The sequence below is a fragment of the Centrocercus urophasianus genome, unplaced genomic scaffold (genome assembly GCF_019232065.1).
Source record: "Centrocercus urophasianus isolate 14NV4802_14NV808 unplaced genomic scaffold, USGS_Curo_1.0 seq_13, whole genome shotgun sequence".
Lineage (NCBI taxonomy): Eukaryota > Metazoa > Chordata > Aves > Galliformes > Phasianidae > Centrocercus > Centrocercus urophasianus.
The window spans coordinates 24,510,338-24,533,745 of record NW_024884475.1 but is presented as its reverse complement, the minus strand read 5'-3'; the positions used below and the strand labels follow the sequence as shown (position 1 = coordinate 24,533,745).

General features: G+C 38.6%; 1 protein-coding gene across 1 annotated transcript in view; it reads left to right on the top strand.

The window, feature by feature from the left end:
• Positions 1 to 23,408, top strand: part of SCFD2 (sec1 family domain containing 2) — a 177,438-nt gene that overhangs the window by 2,659 nt on the left and 151,371 nt on the right. The window lies entirely within an intron of this gene.

Sequence of the window (23,408 nt, the reverse complement as noted above, 5' to 3'; positions counted from 1 at the left end):
TAAACATTTTCTTTTCTTTCTTTCTTTCTTTTGTTTTAAGATGTTGAGTATGTTATTTTTTATGGAAAGAAAATGGAACAAGTCTTTCATTTGTTTAAAAAACAACAGCAACAACAAATAACCTCAACTTTATAGCAGAAACCTGTCTGGTCCTAATTCTACAGGAATGTTACCTGTTTCGATGTGTGCATTGAGAATGGGCGTTATGGGAACTGCTGAATCACGGCCTGAACCTCTGATTGATCACCTGAGGTGAGCTGTGAGTCAGCCAGAGGAGCACAGGTGAAGGCAATTCACCTGTGCTGCCGGAAGGGTGGAGCCAGAATCCACCCCTCCTAGACCTATTTAAGAGCTGGCTACCAGGGGGGAAGGATCTTGTTTGGAGATCTCTTTTTCTGGTGTTTTCTGTAGGTGAGCCTAGCATACGGGTAAGCCTTCCATTTATTCTCCTTATTATCTTAGTCTACTTTGCCTAACTCTCTTGTTCTTTTGTGATTATAACATCTTAATATCCATTGATTATACAGTGGGCAAGGTAAGACTCTTGAATATGTGGGATTCTCTGGACATTTTTAGACTTTGGTTGTTTAAATTGCTATGATTACTATAGTAGATTAAACTAGAAATTCTTCCCTGCGACTTTTATTTTTCTGTTAAGTAACAGGACATATAAATGCGTAGGTCTAAGTGTGGCTGACTTCTCCCATAAGCATCTTTATATACAAATTATTTGTATAATTATATGTATGTGAGCTGCCTGCTGAACTCTTGTTAGAGTATCTTTTAGGTAAAGGTTTTATTCTCATTTTCAAACACAGTACCTATGGAAAAAGGAAATTAAAAACAAACTGAGGTATACAGACAGTTTCATAAGGGTTCTCTGCTTAAACAAGGGCAACCTAGAAGAAGTAGTTTTGAACAACTAGACTTTATATCATTTGCAGCTGAAACTTTGTTTGTAAAGTACGTTGGGTATGATGTTTCACTTTCTAACTTTATTTGTCCAAATTGAAACTTTCTTGCAGCTTCTGTTACTATGCATAAACCAGAAAATACAGCAGGTGTTGGTTTCATTGAACAAGAAATATATTGCTCTGCAGTGCTCTTAAAATTCATATAGTGCAAAGGAGATTAAAAGCTGTCTTGCTATACTGTTCCCACCTTACAGTAAAACAGTGGTTTTTTTTTTTTCTCCAAAATGGACAATCAAAATGTAGTTCATTTCTTCTAGTTTGTTTCCTTCTCATTCTTCACAGCTGTGCTGTATCCCCTCCTCTCCTGGCCTCTAAAACATTTTGGAGAAGACTTTCCACTTTCTGACATTTAGTATTTATTTTCTAATGGCCTCTGGATCTCTTGTCGCCTTCTGTCTCCCACACACATTGTAACTGGGTCCAGTTTGTAAGTTTCACTTGCTTAACTGTCTTTCCTCAGGAGGTGGAGAGGAATCATTTCTTCATAGAGGTGGATTTGGTTGTAAGTTTCTGCTGGGGTGATTAATTTCAATACAATTTGTTCTGGTATTCTTTTCATTGGCTGCTTTCCAGCTGATCTCTGGAGTAGAAGTGAGATGTCCTTATGGTCTGTCTACACAGCAAAATAAAGAGGTCATTGTCCATAGCAGACGTGCTGTGATAGCTGTTATTTGTACTAACTTTGATTAGCTACCAGAAATAAAGATGATTTCTGGCAATAACAACCAGGGGAAAGAAAAAAAAAAAAACAACCAGATATTTATTGCCTTAGGGTTGTTGACCTGTGCTATCACTCTATTATTTCTAACTTTATCTACATTCAGCTAGTGCTAAAATGTCTTCTGTGAAGTTATGTCTTCAGTCAAGTTGTTGGATCAGTCTGCAGATTTTTACTGTGTTCTAAGTTATCTAGTAGTCTGCTTGCTGAGATTTGCCTATTTGCAGGCTGGCAGATGATGCCTCTGTTAACAGTTAGACTTATTTTGCAAAATCTACCCTAGATGCAGGGCAGAATTTGCATACAAGTCACTCAGCTGCTACTCTGCAAGTGAAGCAAAGTTGAATGGCACCAACTGGTAGCTGGTACCAAGGCAGTAGTGTCATTGCTACACTCGTCTGTAACGGTATCATTCTCTGCACAGTCATACCCAATCTCTTACAGTGAAAATATTTAAGAGCAGGCCAGACAAGTAGGGATTCAAATAGCATTTTTATTTCCTTGGAACAGAGTAAAAAGGAGTAGATGATCTCTCAAAATCTCTACTGTGATTATTGTTTGTAACTGACGTGTTGAATTCCTCAAAGTAGTCTCCAAAACAGAACGTGGCTCTGTGCTCTTCAGTGCTATCTTTCAGACTTTCAAACAATTTAGTGATTGGGGTAGTTTCCAATTCAAAACAGGCATTTCCAAGTCAGTTTAAGTTCATTGCTGAAGAGTACTAGAAACAGTGTCTAAATGGATGGCTGAAGGATGTACCTTCCATTTTGTTTAACAAGGCTGTGCTCTAGTGATGGATTTTAAATTAATCATCTTTGCTACTGTTAAACTGATGAAGTTCTACTGGAGCGTGAGGCTGAAAACTTCCACCAGTAAGTTCCTCTGTCAGTTCTATGAGAAATTCCATAGGATGTTCCCAGTTCTTCAGCAATGTGATTATTGCCACTGGTAGCAGGTTGGCAAGTGTTTCTTGTAATTGAGAACTTAAGTCTTGATTTATGTCTGTAGATGGCACATGGCAAGGAGTACTACTCTGGTTGTAAATTTTCTGTTTATTCTGGTGAGTGGAAGTGAGGGCACCTTTCCTAGAAGAGAAAGTGGTAACGTAAGCTGCACCCAAGTGGAATGCACCCAGGCCCTTTTACGTGAGATGTTGTGATCAGACTGGCTTCATGTTGTGGCATTTCACAGACTTACATATTCAGAATATTTTTCAAATGTTTTCATTATTTTCTTTCAAGTTAATATTTGAGCATGTTGTAGTAGGGAGAGAGTGGTCTGCGCCCTCCCCACAGCTTTCTATATTTAACTTCCTATTGGAATGCTGTTCCAGCAGAAACATCTGGGCTCAGTTACAAAGTTACAAACAGAATTAGTGAATAATTTATGGCTGGTGGGGTGAAAGGGATCTTTTCTCAAATCTGACGAAATAATGGGCTTTAAAGATTTAGATGAAAATGTAAATTCCTTATAGTGCTGAAGTTTCTGTACTTTGGAGGTATTCTCTTTGTGAGGAAGGGAATATTTTTGTTTTTTCTTTTTTTAAAGACCCATTCTAGATTTCTTAATTTCATTAGTAACCTCAAAAGTCTTGTGGAGTAATTGTTTGCATTACTGTAATTGCTGATACATTGCAGCTCTGTTGTGGAAGTCCACTGGAAGTTACAGTTTGGGAATTCTCAAAATACATATTTTTATTCTGATACATACATATTATATTTCTATATGCAGATGTAGGTATATAAAGAATTGAACAATTTATAGGCTAAAGGCACTCAATCTGGATCAGAACTGTTGGGTTCTGATTAAAAAGTGGTAGCTGCCCTGTCCTTTCAATCATATGATATGCATTGGAAGTGGGAATGGCAGTGAAATTTTAACAGTAGAGGTAGCTTTAAAAAACAGAAGAGAAACACAGGGAGAGAAAAAGAGAGCAGCTTGTTTGTTGGTCTTTGTATTTTGAGAACCCATAGTCGGTTTGGAGGATTTTTTTTCTTTTCCCCAACAACTTTAGCATATATGCAGCAGCTTCTAGGAACTGTCTGCTTGGATGCATGTAAAACTCTTCATGTTTACACAATGTGTTGCCATTTTCTAACACTTGTTCCTCATTCCAGCCTTCTTGCATTTTTAAGATTTATGTTTTTCCCTGGGGAAGCACCCTACTGTCAGTTAGTACTGTCAGTACTGCACTGTGGTGGAAGCCTGCATGATGCCCTTCTTCACATCTTGCAAGCCTGGAGCCAGGCGGGACAGAGTCCCACAGGGGACTCTGTGGCTCCCTGAAGCAGCAAGCAAAGGTTGAGACTTCTGCGTCCTGGCCACAGGTCTGTGGCATGAGAGAACAAGAAGTGAGGAGCTGCTTGGTACTGATGTGTGCACAGTTGAAGGAATAAGTATGCATGCTGCTTTTTTAATCGCCTCTTTTCTTACCCAGGAACACTTTTCGTGTGTTCTCATATTCTGCTGAATAAACTGAGTGCTGAATGTGATTATACATGTTACAAAGACTTGCTAAGTAGAGATTTCCTGTTTGTTTTTCTACTTTTGTTTCTTTTTCTCAACTCTTTGTAGTTTGTAATCTTCTCAGGATTCACTGTGGTATTAAATCTCAGAAAAATACTTTTTTTTTCCATTTAAAATTCACATGTAATGCAATATCCAAAAAACCACTGGGCTCTTAAAACAAGCGTTTTTCTGTATAATATAAGGCTGTAGCATAATGCATTTCTACTGGGGCTGCTGCACCTGAAGCAATTCAGTGGGCAGTATTGTTGAGGTGCATAGGCAGCAGGATCCTACAGAGCAATAGAAGCCACTAAATCATCTGAGTTTGCTCTGGGGAAAGATAACATGTTGAGAATGAAGTGATCCTTGTGGATGTGTGTGATTCAGGACACACTGGTATGCAGGCCAAATGTTTGAAACAGAGCAATGCAAAACCTTTCTCTAGGAATGAGAGGTGCTAGTGAAGGTGTGCTGAGTGGGAAAGGAAGTTAGTTAAAAATTAGAACATGTTAAAACTTCAGTGTCACCCGTGAATGGAAGGTGAAAAAGCATACTTGTGATCCTCCTCAGTTTTGAGGTATTCTGAAGTGTTTTGGACCAAACAGTACTTTGATTGACAAGTACTAGAGCTGTTACAGTGCCAGCAGAGAAGAAAGCCTCTCTTTAGCTTTGTCTTTACTCTTGTGCCTGATAGAGCAAAGCAGATTTCCATTTGTCCTTTCTTTGTCTGTACCACTCTTTCTTGCAGAGTGTAGTTGTACTGGGGAGAGGAGACTGTTCTGAGCTGCCTATTCCCTTGCTCTCCTTTTCCCTGAGCAGGTGGAAAAGCAGTTCTGATGTCCTTCGTAAAACATGCAGTGTTGGTTGAATAATCATATATGATGTGAATTTGACATGAAAGATTATCTGTGCTGGTACAGGAATGGGCAGTAAAAATTAAAACTGAAAAGGTGATAGCCCCTTTTTAAGCAGGGAAATTGGATTTGTTTTCTTTTTTATAATAATTGATTCTATTATCTTATTTTTGTTGTTTTTACTTGCGGCCAAGCATCTAAAGGACATCTAGCAGTGCAGTTTTTCTTAACACTGAATTAATTATATACTAAGCTTTTGGACAGATGGTTCTTAGATCTTTGTAGTATTTTCAATTTTATTTGTTGTAGTCTTTCTTTCATGGCAGCTGCAGATTCTAATTTGAAAAAAAAAATGTTTTGCATGCAGAAGTTTTAAAAAGCTTATAATAAGATAATTTAGGACTGTGTTATTCCCAAATGATCTTAGAGGTTATGGCATAAATTAGAGTAGTTTTCCTTTCTGGAATGTTAACATTAAAGAGGCAGAGTTAACTCTACAATAAGAAGATCCAGATGATGTGAGTATTTCTTTGCATTCATTAAGAAGCTTGCAGATGAGGAAGAATAAACCAAAACAGTGCATCAGTGGATGGCAGAGTTCTGGCAAGCTGCCTCCTGCCCTGCCTGGCAGGCTTGCAGGGCTCTGTGATGCAGTGCCCATAGGGCCAGTGTGGGATGCTGCCCCATCCTGCTCTAGGAGGGGCTTTTTGCTTCTCTGCTGCTGGCTGTTTCTCCCTTCTGGGAAGCTGCCCGCCTCTGCTCCTGTTCATGTGGAGCTGTGCTTGGCTTTGGTGGATGGATTTGATTTGGAATCCAGCTTACCAAATAAAGCCCCAAACCTGGCAACCAAAAAACCTCACAGCAGTCCATGCATGTACAGACTTTTACTATCTATTTCTGAGTAAGATGAGCAGAGCTGTTATGGAAAAAAGGAGGTCTTGACTGCAGGAGTTATGAAAAGCAGAGAATTGCCTCAAGCATAAAAAACTTTTAAACTTTCCTTTTTGGATAGGACAAGAGAAATTACAGCCCAGCCACGTGCTTCTGGAACTCCTGCTGCACCACTGACTCCCATTTCCAGGGAGAAAAACTGGCTTTACAGAGTTTTTCTGGTTATACCTCTTGCCTGTTCAGTAATCCAGCTGAGTTGCTTCTCTAAATGGTGGATTGCAGATGCCCCAAATATATAGCACCCACCCCATGACCGTGTTACTGAACTGCCAGCTTTCCTATTAATGTTTTCCTTTATTCATACAGGCTCAGAGCACAGTGTGAAACAAGGGCTACTCAGAGTTTCTTTTTTGTTTGAAATTTCTCAAGGCATCTTCTCATTGGGAATAAAAGCCCTGCTGCATCAGCTTCTGGGCTTTGTCAGTCAAGACAAGCATTCCATGAGGTGCTTTCTGCTCAGTTTCAAACCAGTCTGAGTCAAATGAACGTAATTGACTGTTACCACAGGATAAGATGAACAGGCTGATAAGATTTATTATATCTTCCAATAAATGTGTATATTTGCCCAGATCCTTTCAACACAGGACCTCCTTGAAATGGAGAGGGGAAAAAAAAAAAAAAGAAAAGCAGGGATAAGGGGGAAGTGCTGGGTGTGGAAAATTCTAGGAAGAGGTCAAGATCTCTCTTTTGACTGTGCTGTGTAACATGCAGCATCGCTTGAAGGCTGGACTGCCATTCTGCAAAATCCCAGTTGCTACAGTAGCTCGATGGTTGAAGTAGTCAGCGGAAGAATGATGTGAGGATATTTTGGATCCAAGCAAGATACTGCCTAATAGGTGCCACATATTTTAATTGCCTTCTATGACAGGCCTCTGGAGCCTTAGAAGTTATCTTCTAGATAAGAGGGAAGCTTGAAGCTTATTTGCCTTGAGATAAAGAATGATTTGGGCTGACAAGGTCTCAGCATTAGCTAGGCTGTTCTTCCTTAGCTGTGCCTCTGAGCCCACAAAAAAGGAGTTCCAGGGGTGTCTGGCAAGCTGGGCTGCTCGAGATTTCATTCCATTTGCTCTAAGAACCTTTAACTTCATTGCTTGTCTGAGCTACCCAGGCTTAGTAAATTTTCAGCCAGAATTCGCTTCACTGTTTCTTTTTTTCTTGTTTTTATTTTTCCCCTGGGCTGCCTAGCACTCATAGCCGCACTCAGAGAAAGGGCAGTGATCAGTGTTTTGTGATGTGGGTAATAGTACAATCCACTCTTTGAAAATGACAAATAATTTTGTGCCTCACTTTTCAAAGATATGTTCTTAGTTCTTCTGAAGAAGGACTCTCTGTAAGTCATCTCGATAGAATCTTGTTTATTTTTGTATTGTTATTAAGTTCTAACTTTGATTTTTCCTTTGTCCGTGGGAGAATATGACAAATTTGAGTTACTCAGATGTTGCCCAAGCAACAACAAGTCTCTGAGTACTTATATCTTCAACTGGGTAGCCCAGCAAGATAATAAATGTCAGTAAGGAAATTCTGTGAGTACAGCCACTAGGCTATTTTCTGGCTCTTTCCTCATTAGCATTGCTCCCTGTTGTGCAGTTACCTTGCAAGATGTAAAGGAGGACAGAACTCTCCCTGGATAAAGGGGTGAAGAATAACCGCTGGTATTTGCAGTCAGAACAGAGGCAGTGGATTTTTCTTGTGTAGAGGTAGTGGCTTTTTTGGCAGTTTGAGACAATGCTTTTAAAATTGTCATCCCTTCCTTGTTACCTTAATATTGATAGCTTTTGTTTATATGTTTTGCTAGTTTCTTGTTCCTCTGCGTAAGTCTGCAGACTGCTTTTCTCCTGGTGTGGCTGCAGTGCATTTTCCTGCAGGTGTATTCACAATTCAAAGCAGCAGGAAGACCATGTCTGTTTAAGTAGACTTTATGAATCTCCAAAGTGGGCTCCAATCTTTCTTGTTTTATAGTATGATCCTCCTGGCAACTATTCCTTTGGCTGATATTGTGAGATTTTTCTAAGACTAGCTCTCATTTGCCTTGGCCACCTGCCTTTGCCTCTTAAATAACCTCAACAATGAGGTTTCAAAGTGCAGTGATACGCATTGACCTTTTTGTATTCTGTGGAATTGCTGGTCAAATCATAGCACCAGTACAGAGGATAACTGAGTGACCTGGAGGGGTGTTTTAGCTTATCATTGTCTTACTATAAAGTAAACTTGCTGTATCTTACAAAGGGGAAGAATGTGACAAAATAGACTGATGAGAAGAACAAATAAAAGCTGCTCATTATGATGGGGACCCAATGCTGGGGCAGGTAACAGTGTTTTCTGTTGGCAGCAGGTTTGGTTGCAAGTTTTAAATGTGTAGTTGAGATTCTTTCAGAATTCCAGACTTGACGTGAAACAGGAATCAAATCTTATGCAGGCTAAAATACATTTGAAGTGAACTGTTTACTTGGCAGAGCTTGGAGGCAATTTTACTTTGAAAAGAAGACAGAATTGAGTACAGAGAAACAATTATTTGTTTTTATACAAACAAATACATAACTGTTGACTTTTTTTTTTTTCTAATAATTGGTTCAAAAATCCAGTCTTCTGTACTGTTGCATTGTGCAGTTATTTGAGATTCTTCACATTTGTAGCCTGGTCGGTTCCTGGGTTCTAGCAGAATATTTTAGCTTATTTCTTTGTCTTCATTCTCTTTACCCCTTTTCCTCTTCCTTTGTTTCTTCTCTGAGTTCATTCTGTCCCAAAGGTACATGCACTTTAAAAGGAACTTATGCAAACTGAAATGCATAGCACTTACAGCAATAATGCAGTCAAATTAGTTTCTGTCTGAGTTTTCCAGCCAGCCTTTATCCTTTGCATTCGTTTTGATGGATACCTCTCTTAATTCCACCTTTAAAAAAAAAAAAAAATCATTATTTGGGGTGACATTTTCCAGGTGTTCTCTGAAGAACTGTGAGATCGTCTTTTTGGGAAATTACTTTTTCTGCTTGCCAAATTGTTGCTCTCCCTCTAACTTCTGGAAACAAGCTGCCTTCTCACCTCATTGCAAAGGAGAGGATTTTTTGTTTAAGATTTACCACTATCTTTGACTAGTAGTTTTCTATTTTGTTTGTCACTTTGGTGACTATGAAGTAGAAGGAGTCATTGTAGCTACTTGCTGTTTCACAGGTGTCCCAGATGCTAGTGCTTGAGTAGATTAGTTTTCCACTGATCTCAGATCTTTGGATTGCAATTTGTAATCTGGGGATCACGTGCACACTTTTCTCTATGCATCTTGTGAAAGTGTAGCACTTGGTGCGAGTTTAATTGCTCATAGTTTCAAAAGGAATAGTGACAATTGACCAAACATAGCCAGTTTTAATGCCCTGATTAACAGAGGCCCCAGAAGTGAGCTTTTGCAGACTCTGGAGGGCCGTGCTAAATGGAACGCCATCTAATTTCCACGGACTGTGAATGTATATTTTCTAAAATGATCTTCAATAGGAAAGGCCTCTATTCACTATGGGAGACAAAAATTTTACAATCTTACCTAAATCTCTCCATGGCTATACTTATTTAAGTAAGTAACCAGAAAAAGAAATCAATTTTGAGCCATTTTCAGTAACTGGAAACAGCCGCAGAACACACACTGGATATGTATGCTTTATGTGGATGCTTGAGCTCCAGTTACCCCTTAGGAAAAGGAAACAGTCTGACAGAAAAAGCTTAGGGTTTTATTAATGACACGGCAGTATGCCACAGCTTCAAGCATTCTTTGCGCGGGTTGGGAAACACAGTGAATGATATGGTTGGGTTTGATTGAGGTGGGCAACACAGGGGGAGGAGGGGAATTAGCACCCAACATACTTGTACAAGCCCTTTTTAGGAGGAGGATGCACATGGATAATAAATGTCTACAAAAAACACTTAAAATCCAGAGATCTTGGCTTAGGTCAAAATTCTACTCTCCTTATTCATTCTGTGGTAGGCAGAAGTGTGTCAGGGAGGGGGTGTGAGAAGATATCCAGAGCATGGGGTGGACGTGTGCAATGTAGACAGAAGTTCTTATCTCGTTCTCTGTGACAGATCAGCCAGAGTGTGGAAATGGTTATAAAAATGAAAGACAAAGTCCGGAGCTTTATTCTTTCTGAATAGCTGTCAGTTTCGTTTTTGAGAGCTAGCACTGGCCATATTAGGTTTGCATGAGATCTGAAGAAGCTAGGCCATAGGTTTTCATTGAAACTATGGTAAATATGCTACTTTTAAGAAAGAGGGGGGTAAGGAAGGCATGGAGGACCAGGCTCTCAGCTGATTTAAATTTGCTTCACCAACATAGTTAGCAGAGAATCAGATGCTGCATGTTCAAACACCACATATTTAACATTTAAGGTCTGTTTCAGGTTATTTTTTTACTATTGATTTTGAATCTCAAAGTCTCTGCTTGAATACTTGTTCTTAACTCATACAGAGCATATTTTTGAATGTTTTAACAACTCTGTCATGTGATTTCACAGTAAATTGTTTATGTGGTAACCAAGTCATTTCAGAAAGGTTTGTCTTCTCTGATGATGGCATATTCCTATACACTGAGCCTTCAAAATGGTGTTGAAGCTTGCAGCCGAGTGAATTCCTATTCAAGAAATTGCTTGTGTAAATGTGCTTTAGGCCAACAAAGGAGGGAGGGAGGTCAAAGGAGACTACCAAAAAGTGGCCTTGTAAATTAGCAACATCAAGGAGAGGGAATTCCTAGCATTCCATGGTATCTGGGTTTATTTTCTTACATTTCCCTAATAAGAAAAACACACTTCATATATGTTCTTGGTAAGTGTTTTCACTTGTATCATCCATCTCTGCTGCAAAAAGTGACCCAAAATATATTGGCTTTACATGCCTCGAGGACATGTATTGAATACCTAACCAGTGCATCTGTAAAAGTAGGCTTGGCACTCTCATGCAATCCCTGGATGTAGATTCAATTGTCAGCACCTCGTTACTAACTGTTCTTTCATTGGAATCATTTTTATTAAAATAACCTTATGCAATAGCTTTAAAACATGGAACAGAATGCTCTAAAGTAACCTATTATGTTACATGTACTATTCCCAAGTAAAACATATGTTGTAAGGATCAGACTTTATTTTTAGCATAATTCATTTGCTTTGTCCAAAAACTAAATTAAAATCCATGACAAGTAACTCTTTAATATACACATTTTAAAGAGTTGCTTGGCAAGAGTTTTGAAATACCTTGTATTCTACAAAATCCCTCTCAGAAGCTTTCAATTAACTTGATTCATGCACTAACCTAGTTTGGCATTCTGCATAAGCTGTCCTGCAGCTTGTAGGAATGAAACATTTCACAGAACCAGTTCTCTGGAATAACAGGCAGCCAGCTGAAGCTCAGACAAGACAGGACGGTTATGAACATTAGGAAGTTTTAAGAAATTGCCTGCACGTTTTTCCTTCACCCCTGCAGTGACTGGCGAGCAAGTCAGAGGAAAAAGAATGAATTTTGGAGTGATACTGGAATGACTAAAGTCTGCTTTCTAACAGTGACCAAGAGGACTAAAATGTATTTGGGAAGCCTTTCAGTGTCCAACTCATTTTGTCTTATACTGTCTCCAATGGTGATGTTGTGGCGGCGTCCCCACAACCGTTCTTCATTAGCTAGCAAATTATTCCCCCTTAAGATTCCTTAGGTTTATTTTCACTCCAGGTAGACAGCGGTGACACTATTTTGTCTATTGCTATTGGCCTTTAAAAATCACTATATGATTCCTTTAGTTCCTGTCACTTTTTCTGTAGATTTTGTTCTTTCACTGGCCACTCCGGGCTTCCCTGTTGCTGCAGCAGATAAAGTCACACCCTGGTACCTCTTTCTTCACTGCAGAAGGTCTGCTGCCCGTGGTTCTGCATGGCGAGACTGGAAGCCAGTTCTCACTGCTTTGCTTTGGTAGCTTCATGGCTTAAATTTCAAGGCTCAGGAAGGTGCTACTGCAATCCTCTCTGTCTTCTTCAGCATCTGTGACTGATTCTTTGGCTGTTTCTGAACACGTTGCATGAAATGGCAGTTTCCTTCCTTCTAGGTCTAAATACATTAGAGCAACTCTAGCTTCGCTTTACCTTGTGTTCTATCTGACTAACTGGAAAACAGAGTTGGTTAGATCACAGTAAGCAATTCCCCTTCCAACAGAAAGAATTTCACTTTTCAACAACTGTCAGTGATAATTCTTTTTATCTCCAGGGAAGCAAACAGGCCTCAGCTTTCATCTTAATATTTAGTTGCTTTGTGTTGGGCCCTGCTCCTGTTGCTCTGGTGTGCTTGTTTGTTTCAATCAGCCTGTCTGTAACTGTTGCTCTGGGATCTAAAGATCAGGTGCTGCTTCTGCTCGTGAGTGATGGTGGACAGGCAGAATAACCTATTTCTTAATGATGGTATCACCAACTATCACAGTCATTCCAGCTTACCCTTCTGCATGAGGTTCTTTGAGAAATCTTCAAAGCCTTCCAAAGCGTATGTCACTGTGTGGGGAAGAGAAAGGAAGGATTATCCCCAGACCTACTCCCATGATGAATCAAAGCAGAGGAGCTTAGTCCAGAATACTTGGCAAGAAATGAGAATACTGCCAACTCTCTGGAGCTGAAACCTTGTTTTGTAAATCCAAGTGGAATGCACAGCTATCCACTCAGTTCCCCACTAATTGCTTAAGAGCTCTTCTAGAACTACTGTTTGAAAGGAAAGCTTTATGATGGCCAAGTGCTTTATGTTCTGTCATTACCACCCTTCTATAGAAGTGGCTGGTCAGAAGCTGCTGTGGAAGGGAGAGAAATCTACTGGCTGGTTAATGCATTAAAATGATAACAGTGTGTGTTTTATGTTGCTAAATAACACAATTAAAACAGAGAACAGCTGGGGTTAGAGGAAGGATAGAGTTAAAATGTTTTGAACTGTACTGACCACATCTTAGAGCTAGGACTCTTTGCTTAGTTGATAGTTAATCTGCTTTCGTCTTTGCACAGAGCGTGTTCAAAATCATGTCTGTGCACAAGATGGAGCTTAGTGGAATTTAATACTGCTAGGATTAGTAAGGCCTAAACATCAGTCAGCCTCTGTCAAAACCAGTCCTACTGTCTGGAGAAGCATCATGCATGTTGAGTAAATCTGCCAGCTTCCTTTGCTTAGAGCAGCAGCAGGAAGAGTTAAAATGATCAAACCTAATGTTTGGTAAGTACACTTGGAGTAGATAAGAAAAATCCTTTTTATCGTTTTATCGGTACACCTGACTCGGATTATCTGAAGAACTGTATTCAGAGTTTTGAAAAACATCCATTTAAATTCATGGTGTAAGTAAATTTGAAGCATTTAGTTTCAAGATAATCATCATGCAAAATTAGTGACTTCAAATGTTCTTGAAACAGATAAATAACTGTCATGGCATGACTTCAGGCAAAGATGGTGTTCTGTTTCTCATTGGTGCAATAGCTACGTACAATTTCAACTTCAGGACTGCTCATGCAACTGATTCTTCTCTGTCTCATGCTTCAGCCTGGTTAGCAGCAGCAAAGCAGTGTGGGCTTACCCCTTGCCTTCCTGGATCTGCCTTTTTTTCCTAGGAACCTGCTTCAGCGTAGTTTCTTTCAGCAGTGACATGCTACAGTTTGCACAGTGGTTACATTCTGGTGTTAAACAGCCAGCCTTGTGCAAGGCATCATTAGCAGTCAATTTAGTAGGGTGTGAATACAGCTGACTTCCAAAATGGATTTAGGAGGGGCTGGTTTTGTCCAGCCATTTCATATCAGTGCTGCTCCTTCTTCCAGTTGCTCAGCAGGAGCAGCTTTACTTGTTTGGAGGAACTCTATCCCAGAAAACATTTAAGAGCTGAGGAAGAAATGTTCTTGTAGCAGTATCAGCAACCATCTGAAACAGCAAAGCTAAGAGCTATGTCTGATTGCATGGCTCCTAGTACGTGTACAATACAGTGTTACATTTAAATAAAAGACTGCTAAAGAGAAAGGAAGCTTTGTTGTTTTAGTCAACACAGGGCTTAACTCAGTTCAGGCTTCTCTTAATTCTGTAACATGCAGGCAACAGAGTATTATGGAATTACGCATCAGTTCTCAATTTCAAAATGTGGTTTGAAGAAGGTAAGAAAGGTCTGTACATAAGTAACATCTCCCTATATCAGCCTCTCTGTTTGCTGAGTTTATTATGCATATTTTGATGTATGGCACTTGAATGGCACAGTATACATAGGGGACTTTTTTTCCTTGATGTCACTTATAGAACTGGTTTGCTTTTGTAGCTTTGATAATGTAGAAGGATTACCATTTGAGAAGTAAATTATTCCAGGAGTTGCAGAGTTATTGCGTGATGCTTGGTCCACAAGCAGACCCCTCATCATCCTTAGACCTGTTGTATTTATAAGGCTTTCCTTTGTTCTCATTTCTCCTTGTCGTAAGTTAATGTGTATAACGCATTGCTGCTGTGGGTTAAGTTTATGTGACTAGGTTTATGTTGCTTGCAGCAGAATATTTACACAATATTAGAATTTTGGGGCACATTCTTATTCCACCTACAGAATATTGGACTGACTAGTTTTTTCTACTTACTTTGATTATATATATCATTTTATAGAAAGTTAGTAAATTTTAAAATTACTCTATACAGTGAATTATTGCCCATTCTGTAAATTTTCTTTTTTAAAAAAATTCATTTAAATTCATTTAAGGATTTTTTAATTAAGAATTCTGGCTCAGTAGTTACATGGAGCTAAGAAAAAAGAAAAAGTGTAGCTTAAGGAAACAAGCTTATTGTTTCACAGGGTATAGTCCAGTTGAATGCTTTGTATTATATTGCTTCCTTATGTTTCACCTTTGGTTGACCTTGAAGTGTACAGGTTCAAGTGGATATTAATGATCTTGAGAATAGCTAAAATAAACAGAACACAAGGTAATGAGAACCCACAGCTTCCCAAACTACTTGCTGGATTCTGTCATTTTATTTTTAACACAGGAAAGTGCTGTATTGTCTGTCTCTGATTAGGTGAAGCATTGTAGAAATGCCATCTGTCTAAAAGTTTATTGAATGCAACTATATCAGTTCAAATACATACAGTAAATCCTATTGCAAAATGGAGTTGTAAATGTTTTCTAGGAAATTTTTCAAGAATCTGTTATGATTTATACTGCTACTCTTTGATATTGGAAGAGGCAAAGAGCAGCACTGCTTTACTTCTTTGTATCATAATTCCATGGGCAGCTGCATTGTCTCATGTACGTGGTTATTTGCAATTAAACTTGTTCTGTGTCATGGCTGCTCAAGTATGTTGGACTCTGGCTTTCTGAAGCAAAAAACCTTCTTCTGTGTGTATTGAGATCAACACGAAACAGGACTGTGGTTAAGATGTTTGTCCCTACAAGTTTACGTGATGCTCAGGTTGAGGAAATGTTTGATAAAACTTAGGACACTGTCTTTATTGCTGGGTTTGGCACGTTCTGAACTTGCTTCAGATAGTGGTTGACCACAGCTGTCAGACTTGTGTATATTCTATTTTGTAAGTATATCCATCTGTAAAGTAGGTATGTGAATGAGCCAGCAACCTTAGGCTTCTGTCTCTGTTCCCCCTGCTTTTTTCCTTTAAAAAGGCAAAACATAGAGTACTGCATTGCCGTTCACTTTGAGAGGATTATTTCCCCCCTCTTTTTAAGCAATTCCCAATGTGAACTGAATCCTTGCCAACATTTTAAATAATTAATTCTCAAATTTTATTGTAATACAACTCACCTGTGGGACCAAAACATGTCAAATTTTAAGAGTCTGATTTAGTGTCTGTGATCTAAGAAGTGAGGAGGGAAGGAATTCAGCCTTAACAAAAAGCTCTAGGTAAAGAGAGCAGCTTCTGGGGCAGTTTGGGATTGGTTTCTAAGAACCTTCTGAATTGTTTGTTTTTTAAGTTCTCCCATGCTCTGCTGATAAGAGAGAGCATATTTCTCTCTGGCTTGGGGTGTCGTTGTCAAGGTTTTATTGGAACACAGTGGCTTACAGGAAACATAGCGGTTTTGCAACTTAAATTACAATGTTGTTTTAAAAGCTGTTTTGGGATGATTCTTTCACAATCCTTGCCTGTCTCAAACAAGCTTGTGATTTTTATTTTTCATTTTTTTTAAGAAAAAACACAAAAACAAAAAATAACTTTTGCTTCTATATCTGTAGCTTACTTCATAAGCTTCATTGTAAGATGAATCGGTGTCATGCTCTCATGATGACCAGCGGTAATGACTAATTTATTCTCTCCCTCCCCTTCTTGTGTTTTTTTGTTCATTTACTTGTTTGTTTTAAAACTGTATCAGTTATTCCCTTCACATCCTAAATATTTATATTTAGACATGGAGGTCATTCCTCATTCTCTTTGCCACAGCTGCAGTACTGAGGAAAAGCTGAAAGAAGTGCTAAAATCTGCATGAGTTCTATGACATTGTCTGTGATTGCCTGATCAAACAGCAAGTCGGTTTATCCTGACTCTTAGTTATTCCTACAAGTGAAATCTATGGTATTTCTCCTGCACAGTATAAATAATGTAGGCACATTTAATTTAAAAAAAATAAAAAAAAAATCATAGGTCTGATGAGTAGAAATGTAATTAAAGCTACAATTTTTAATACGTAAAATATATTTTTCAACATTTCCTGTTAGCACCTTCCTAATGACTTGCTTTAAGAAGCTGTTCTAGTTTGTTACTTTGCTGTTTCTCACTGTATGTAATCAGTATGTGATATAATTTAGATGATAGTTTCGATCTAATTTTTGTGATTGATGTTGCCTCCAAATAGATTCGGTTGGGTAGGTCTCCAACAGATTGGAATATACTAGTGCACAGAGTTAGCAGTACGAAAATTAAAATCTATCATTACATACATGATATCCTGTCTTTTAAAAGTACTAAAGAGAATTTTTTCCTCTTATTATGAAAGTCAAAAACATAGTTTTGCCTGCTGAGTATATATGAGATTTGATTTTAGTTATTTGAAATCTGTGGCTAGAATTAGTTTGGACAAACAAATCATTGGCTTGCTTTGGGCAACACTGAAATGCTGCATAGCTCCTCTCAGTTCAGTCAGCAAATAATGAGCTGATACAGATGGTCTTGGTTGTCTGTCTTGTGGATGCTAATGCTAGAAAAGAGGTATAAGGAAATGCTGATGGAATGAGCTCGGTGGACTTGCTCATTTACTCAAGTCTCCATTTTTATACCTACAGATAAAAATTGTTTAGGTAAGATTTCCTCTGTAAAGTCTTATGTCGCCTCCTCAATTAAGCAAAATGACCTGCTCTGGTAAGATAATTCTGAAGACATGGTTGGCTTAAAGCACTTATGGTTATTTTTTTGTGTGTGATTCTATTTTAAAATATGTCAGCCAAGGCTTATTAGTTTTATTTCTGTTCCTCCCTGACAGACTCTTGTCTGTTGTTGTTGTTTGTTTTGGTAGTGTGATTTAAAATTGCTGTTTGCAATGTAGAAAAAAATGCTAATTTCAAATAAAACTTATTCATTGTTGAGGCAGAAAAGTTGGTGCAGCACTCTCCTGGCCTGTAGCAAATCAATTGTTTTATCAATCAAATTATGCTCATATAAGTTAACTAATTAACTTAATCTTGATGTGACACAGCCTTCCTTGAGTATATGCAGAAAAGAGAGCGAGGAGTGAAGGGTCTGTATAAACACCACATGCAAAGGCTGAAGTTATCAGCCTACCATTAGCCCTTTATCTAAGAGGCTCTTGGCATATAAATCAAACAATAACTTCTTAGTTTTGAGTTGATGCCAAAGTACACATCCACAGTTGAGTCTACAGCAGATTACACCCACGAAGTGGTTTGCGGGCTCAAAGTGAAACTGGGAAATAATCTTTAAATTATTCAGGTACACATTTAAGCTTTTAAATGTTGGCCATCAGACATTTTCTTAGTATCATTTTCAAGTTCTAAGCACAAAAATCAGTGTACAGAAGGTATTTTAACAAACTTCTAAGAGAAGATTTGAGCATAATATTCTAAGCTGAATGGCTCTGAAGAGCTTGACTTTAAAAGCAGTTTCCTGCATTTTGCCATGTAGCAATATAATTACTCATTTGTCGTGAGGGTGGTAATTTCCAGTGATCCTTCTGCAGTTTTCTGCAAGCACAATACAAAGATTACATTACTTTTCCCTTTTTCTTTTTTTTTTTTTTTTTTTTTGGTGCATTGGAAAATAGCTCAAGTTTAAGCTGTCTGGAGATGCTTTTGCAAAATAGATGGATCTTCAATAGCAGAACTACAATCTGATGTTAAGAGCCATTTTGAAACTTCAACAACTTTTCATCTAGGAGTACTCTTAGAAATATGAAGTATTGATCCATTCTGGTGTGACAAACTCAGCATGTATAATTTACCTTGATCTGGAAAAAAACATTTTGTGTTTATGTTTTTCTTAAAGAAGGCATTGCTGCATGTTACACTGAACAGGTATTGTTTAGAAAATCAAGTGTATATGCTCTGGGTGCGCATAAATACGGAGTAATGCTACGGACTTGAGTCCTGAACATACCTACAGCTGTTTCTATATGGAATACTGTAGGTAAGTTATATTAGATCCGGTTGGTCGCTTCCAAAACAGAGAGGAAGAGCTCCTCCTTGCCCTTAACGTGCCTGTGTCAGCTCAGCACCCACAGCCCATGGCACCTACCCACAGAACAGGGACTGTTCAGGGCTGGAGCTGTGAGTGGGGCCTGGGGCATGACTCAGCTGAGACTCGGCTGTGCCTCCTTGTGCTGTCCTGCTGGCTTGCACACTTAGGAATGTGCAGCATGTTCAGAGGGGTCTTGGCATGGCTATTGGAAGCAGCAGAGGAATTGAGAAGAGATGGTGTCTTCTGAGAAATGGTCCCTTGCTCCAGACTCATGGCCAAACTGTGTCTTATTACTCTCATTCTTCGCTTTATCAGAATTTGAAGGACGTATTGCCAACAGCTGGGTTGCTCTTTGCCTTCCACACAACTGTGGTGGTGGCTGTTGATGCACTGCACACTGAGTGTGTGCATTATGTCTCCTTAAATCTAATGTGAGTTATTGTAAGAGATATGTTGGCAGAGCACTTCTTTCAGCAGCATTTTGGTTTGGGGTGGCTTTGTGGTATTAATGAAGTTCTAATTTAATCTTTACTGACCTTTTCCCTCCTTGTTTCTTCGTGTGAAAATACACAAAGATAGCTGAGTTGTAAAGCTATGTAGGTATAGAATGAAAGTTTTGCTGATACGATAACCACAGAGTCTGTCCCTTGGTGATACTATTGCAATTATCCTTGATTTTTATTTTTTTTTTTAAAACTATAAAAATGAAAACATAACTACTTTGCTATGCTGAAATGCTTACTAGTTAATTTTTGAAGCTCACTCAATATTATTTTTTGTCATATTCTCTTGCATCAGCAAGTTGCTCTTTGAAATCCTGTCTCCAGGTGCAGAAATAACCCCATTTGTTTGGACAAGAATGTTTAACTTCTTTTTACTTGGTTAAATATATATGCTGATTGAAGAAATGTTACCAAATGAATTTTATTAATACTGACTGTCCTAGTGGCAGATCTGAAAACAAAACTGCAAATGTAGAATGCTCTGTTAATTAGTGGGCCTATTTTCTCCTATGGTCTTAATGCTTCTTGACCTGCTCTTACTTTAGTGACTGTGAGGACCATGTTTTATTAACTTATTGATCTTTCTGTACTAGTGTACTTTATCTTTCTGTACAAGTGGTGTGAAGCAAGCAAAATGCCATTTCAGCCAAATTTACAATTGTGGTGTGCATGGGGCACCCTGGGGTTGTAAGTGTCCTGTGCATTCCATCCTTGCTTTTAGATTTGCATCTTCTACGTGAGAATTTGTTCTCCACTGACCAGTACTTGGTTTTACCAATTTCCAGACTACTTCTTCCATCTTATTGATAGTACATCCCAGTGCCACCCTCTGTTCTCTCCAAATGTGTTCAAGATGAATAGCTGAGTAGCTTTGAGAATAAGCTTGCATACAAGAACAGATATTATGTCTTTCAAACCTTGACAGTACTACCCATGCACTAGTTCAAAAGAGTAAATCAAAGTTATCTTAACAGATACAGGAATAGGCATTTGATTGCCAACCTGTAAATGGCTAGACCAAGTAAGTTCAGGGATTAGGCTTTGAAAACTGGCATACCAGAAGTAGGAAAGTTGCATCTTCTGGATGTCTGGTTTTTTCTCTCTCCTCTTGTAACCCTTTTTTGGTGGTGGCTGAAAGAGAGAGATATTATTTGAAGTTGAATTTTAATTAAGTTTAGTACAATAAGTGGCTCATTAAAACTGTAATGTTTATATGTGAGGGGAAGGTAGAAAGTATCAGATGTCTGTCAAAAACTTTGCTCTCTGCATATCAAATACTTTAGTTAGGTCTTACAGGGATTTTGAGAGAATACAGCCTTATCTCTGGATAAAAATATCATGTTTTTGTTTAATAAATTTTCAGTTTCACCACAAAATGTCTACCATACCTATTCTTACTGTATTCTGCTTGCTGAGATGGCTGATTGGTGAAGTTATTATGACAGTGGTGGCAGAAAAAATAGGGTATCAAACTCTTTGAGTGAAACTGAGAATTTATTGGTGAAACTGATTAATAGCTGAGGCCCCAAAGTTTGAGTACTCTCTTTTCATTGTCAGGTTTGCAAAACATTTTACAGTAGAGATTCACGTGTTTATTGTCATACTTACCTTTTGTTGTGAAGATATTTTGTAGTGTGATTTAGAGTTCCTGATTGTATTGTAGTGTAAATGTTTTCTCAAGCAAGGCAGTATGATTCAGACAAAGGTTTTGTAATGTGTAATACATATGTATACATAGATATAGATATATATACATATATAAGTCAACATAATTTCAAAAAATTACTTCCCGAGTGCAATGGTTCACTAGATAACACATAAAAACAATAAATAGCAATGCCTGGGAAGTAAAGGAATGCAGTGGGAAAGAGGAATTTGAAGTGGGGTACTGGATCCCATAGAAATCACTGATTACAGCATCAATGTTTTTGGATTTGGACATAAGCACAGGAACTGCAGATGGGAAAAAGAGGAGAGGAAGGATAGTATGACAAGAACTGAAAAGCAGTAACCGACAAATGTCTCACCGAAAGGGGAAGATGAGATAATGTTTCCAAGGAAAATTCTTTGGTTACTCCTCAGACCAAGCAAGCAGTAGTCCCAGAACTCTTTACTGTGTACTTGTAACCCATTCCCAGCAGACATTCATTTCTTGTTGCTAATGGAATTAAAGAATGGGCAAGCAAAGGTTTTTCTGTGAAAGTGTAAGAGAGAGGAACTGGAAAAAAGTGTTCTCAGTAGCAGACATAAAACTGATATTTTTTTTTTTCAGAGCATCAGTGCTGATTCAGATTTGTTCCTTACAAAAATGCAGCTGCTTTTAAGTGGATCTTATGTGAATAAACAATCAATGTTTTAGCAGTTTCATTTTGAAGTCAGGCATTTTTGACTCAAGGAATAATACCTTTTTCTCCACTCATTCCTTTGTCTGTTTTGAACTTCACTGGGCCGTTCCTGTGAGTCACTATTTAACAAGTGTTATATAAAGATTGCATTTAGACCAGCAAACTCTAGTTGACATATACTGTATGCCATAGTGTTTTCTAATATTTGTTACACCACTGAAGTAACACGGGAAAATCAGCATTCCATCTTTATGCCAAGCTACTAATAGAGCCTCTATCAGCCTACAGGCATGTCTCAAAATCCTGAGGAGCTTTGAGGTAGAGGCTCCTTAAGCTATGTACCATGGTTGGAGTTGTCTAATGAGAAGTGCTTCTGTATTTTTCTAGTTTTCACTACTCTAAGGCAACTGTGTACACAAATAGCTTCTTTGCTTATGGAAAAACTGCTGCTTATTGTATGGTTGATGACAAAAAACAGTACTTTGACAATTCTAGGTGCAGGCACAAGGTGAATTCTTCAGTTGGTGATGGAATTATTTTTCTAAGTGTGAAATTTTTATCAATGGAATTTGCTATTCTGAAAGACTTGTAGTTTACTTTTTAGACATAGAAAGTGAATATATATATATGATATAGATATTATATATATTCACTGTTTATATTAAAATATATATGTATATATATATATAAAATACTTATATATTTATTTTGAAGGAGCCAGACTTCAAATGTGCTTGGTCTACTTTCTCTTCAGACTTTTACTTAGCTTTCCATTTAGATTTCAAATCGATGTAGAACATTACGTATAATATGTTATGTATAGCATAGAATATACATTATATATAAATATCTTGTGCTAATTATGTATTATACTACATAGTATACCTAAACTGCAAGGTGTTCTCCAAAGCAGTAGGAAGAAAAATGTCATCAAACTGGATGAATTACACAGAGATCCAAGCATACATGAGCATGGTTGAGCCTCATCTGCTTTTAGACTATACAACAACTTGGCTTTTTATCGTGTGGAAAAGCAACCCTCAGGGATCATGTAAACCTAGATCTTTGGCTCTAAAGGAAAAACTCTGGGGTTAGAGGAAGAGGAATTGTGGGATCATGTGTGACCTCAGCGCTTGTGGATGACACCAAACTGTGTGGTGTGGTTGCCGTACCTGAGGGATGGGCCGTCCAGAGAGACCTAGACAGACTTGAGCAGTAGGGCCAGGAGAACCTCATGAGGTTCAACAAATCCAAGCACAAGGCTTTGCACCTGGATTGTGGCACCCCCCACTATCAGTACAAGCTGTGGGATGTAAGGATAGAGAACAGCCCTGCTAAAAAAAAAAAAGGGGGGGTACTGGTAGATGACAAACTGCATGTGAATCAGCAATGTGCCTTTGTAGCCCAGAAAGCCAACCATATCCTAGACTGCATCAAAAATAGTGTGGCCAGCAGGGTAAGGGAGATGATCCTACCTCTGTACTCTGCACTGGTGAGACCTCATCTGGAGTACCACAACCAGATGTGGAGTCCTCAGTACAGAAGAGACATGGACCTGTTGGAGCATATCTACAGGAGGGCCACCAAAATGATCCAAGGGATGAACACCTCCCCTGGGAGTGTTCAAGACCGAGTTGAATGGGGCCCTAGGCAGCCTGGTCTAGTACCAAATCTGTAGATTGGTGGCCCTGGCTGTGGCAGGGGGTTTGGAACTTGAGTATCCTTGGGGTCTTCTCCAACCCAAATGATTCTATGATTCTATTAGGAAGTATTAGGAAGTATTACTTTTCAGAAAGGGTGGTCAGGCACTGGAATGGACTGCCCAGGGAAGTGGTGGAATCACTTACCCTGGGGGTGTTCAAGGAAAGGCTGGATGTTGTGTTGAGGGACATGGTTTAGTAGGAGCTATTGG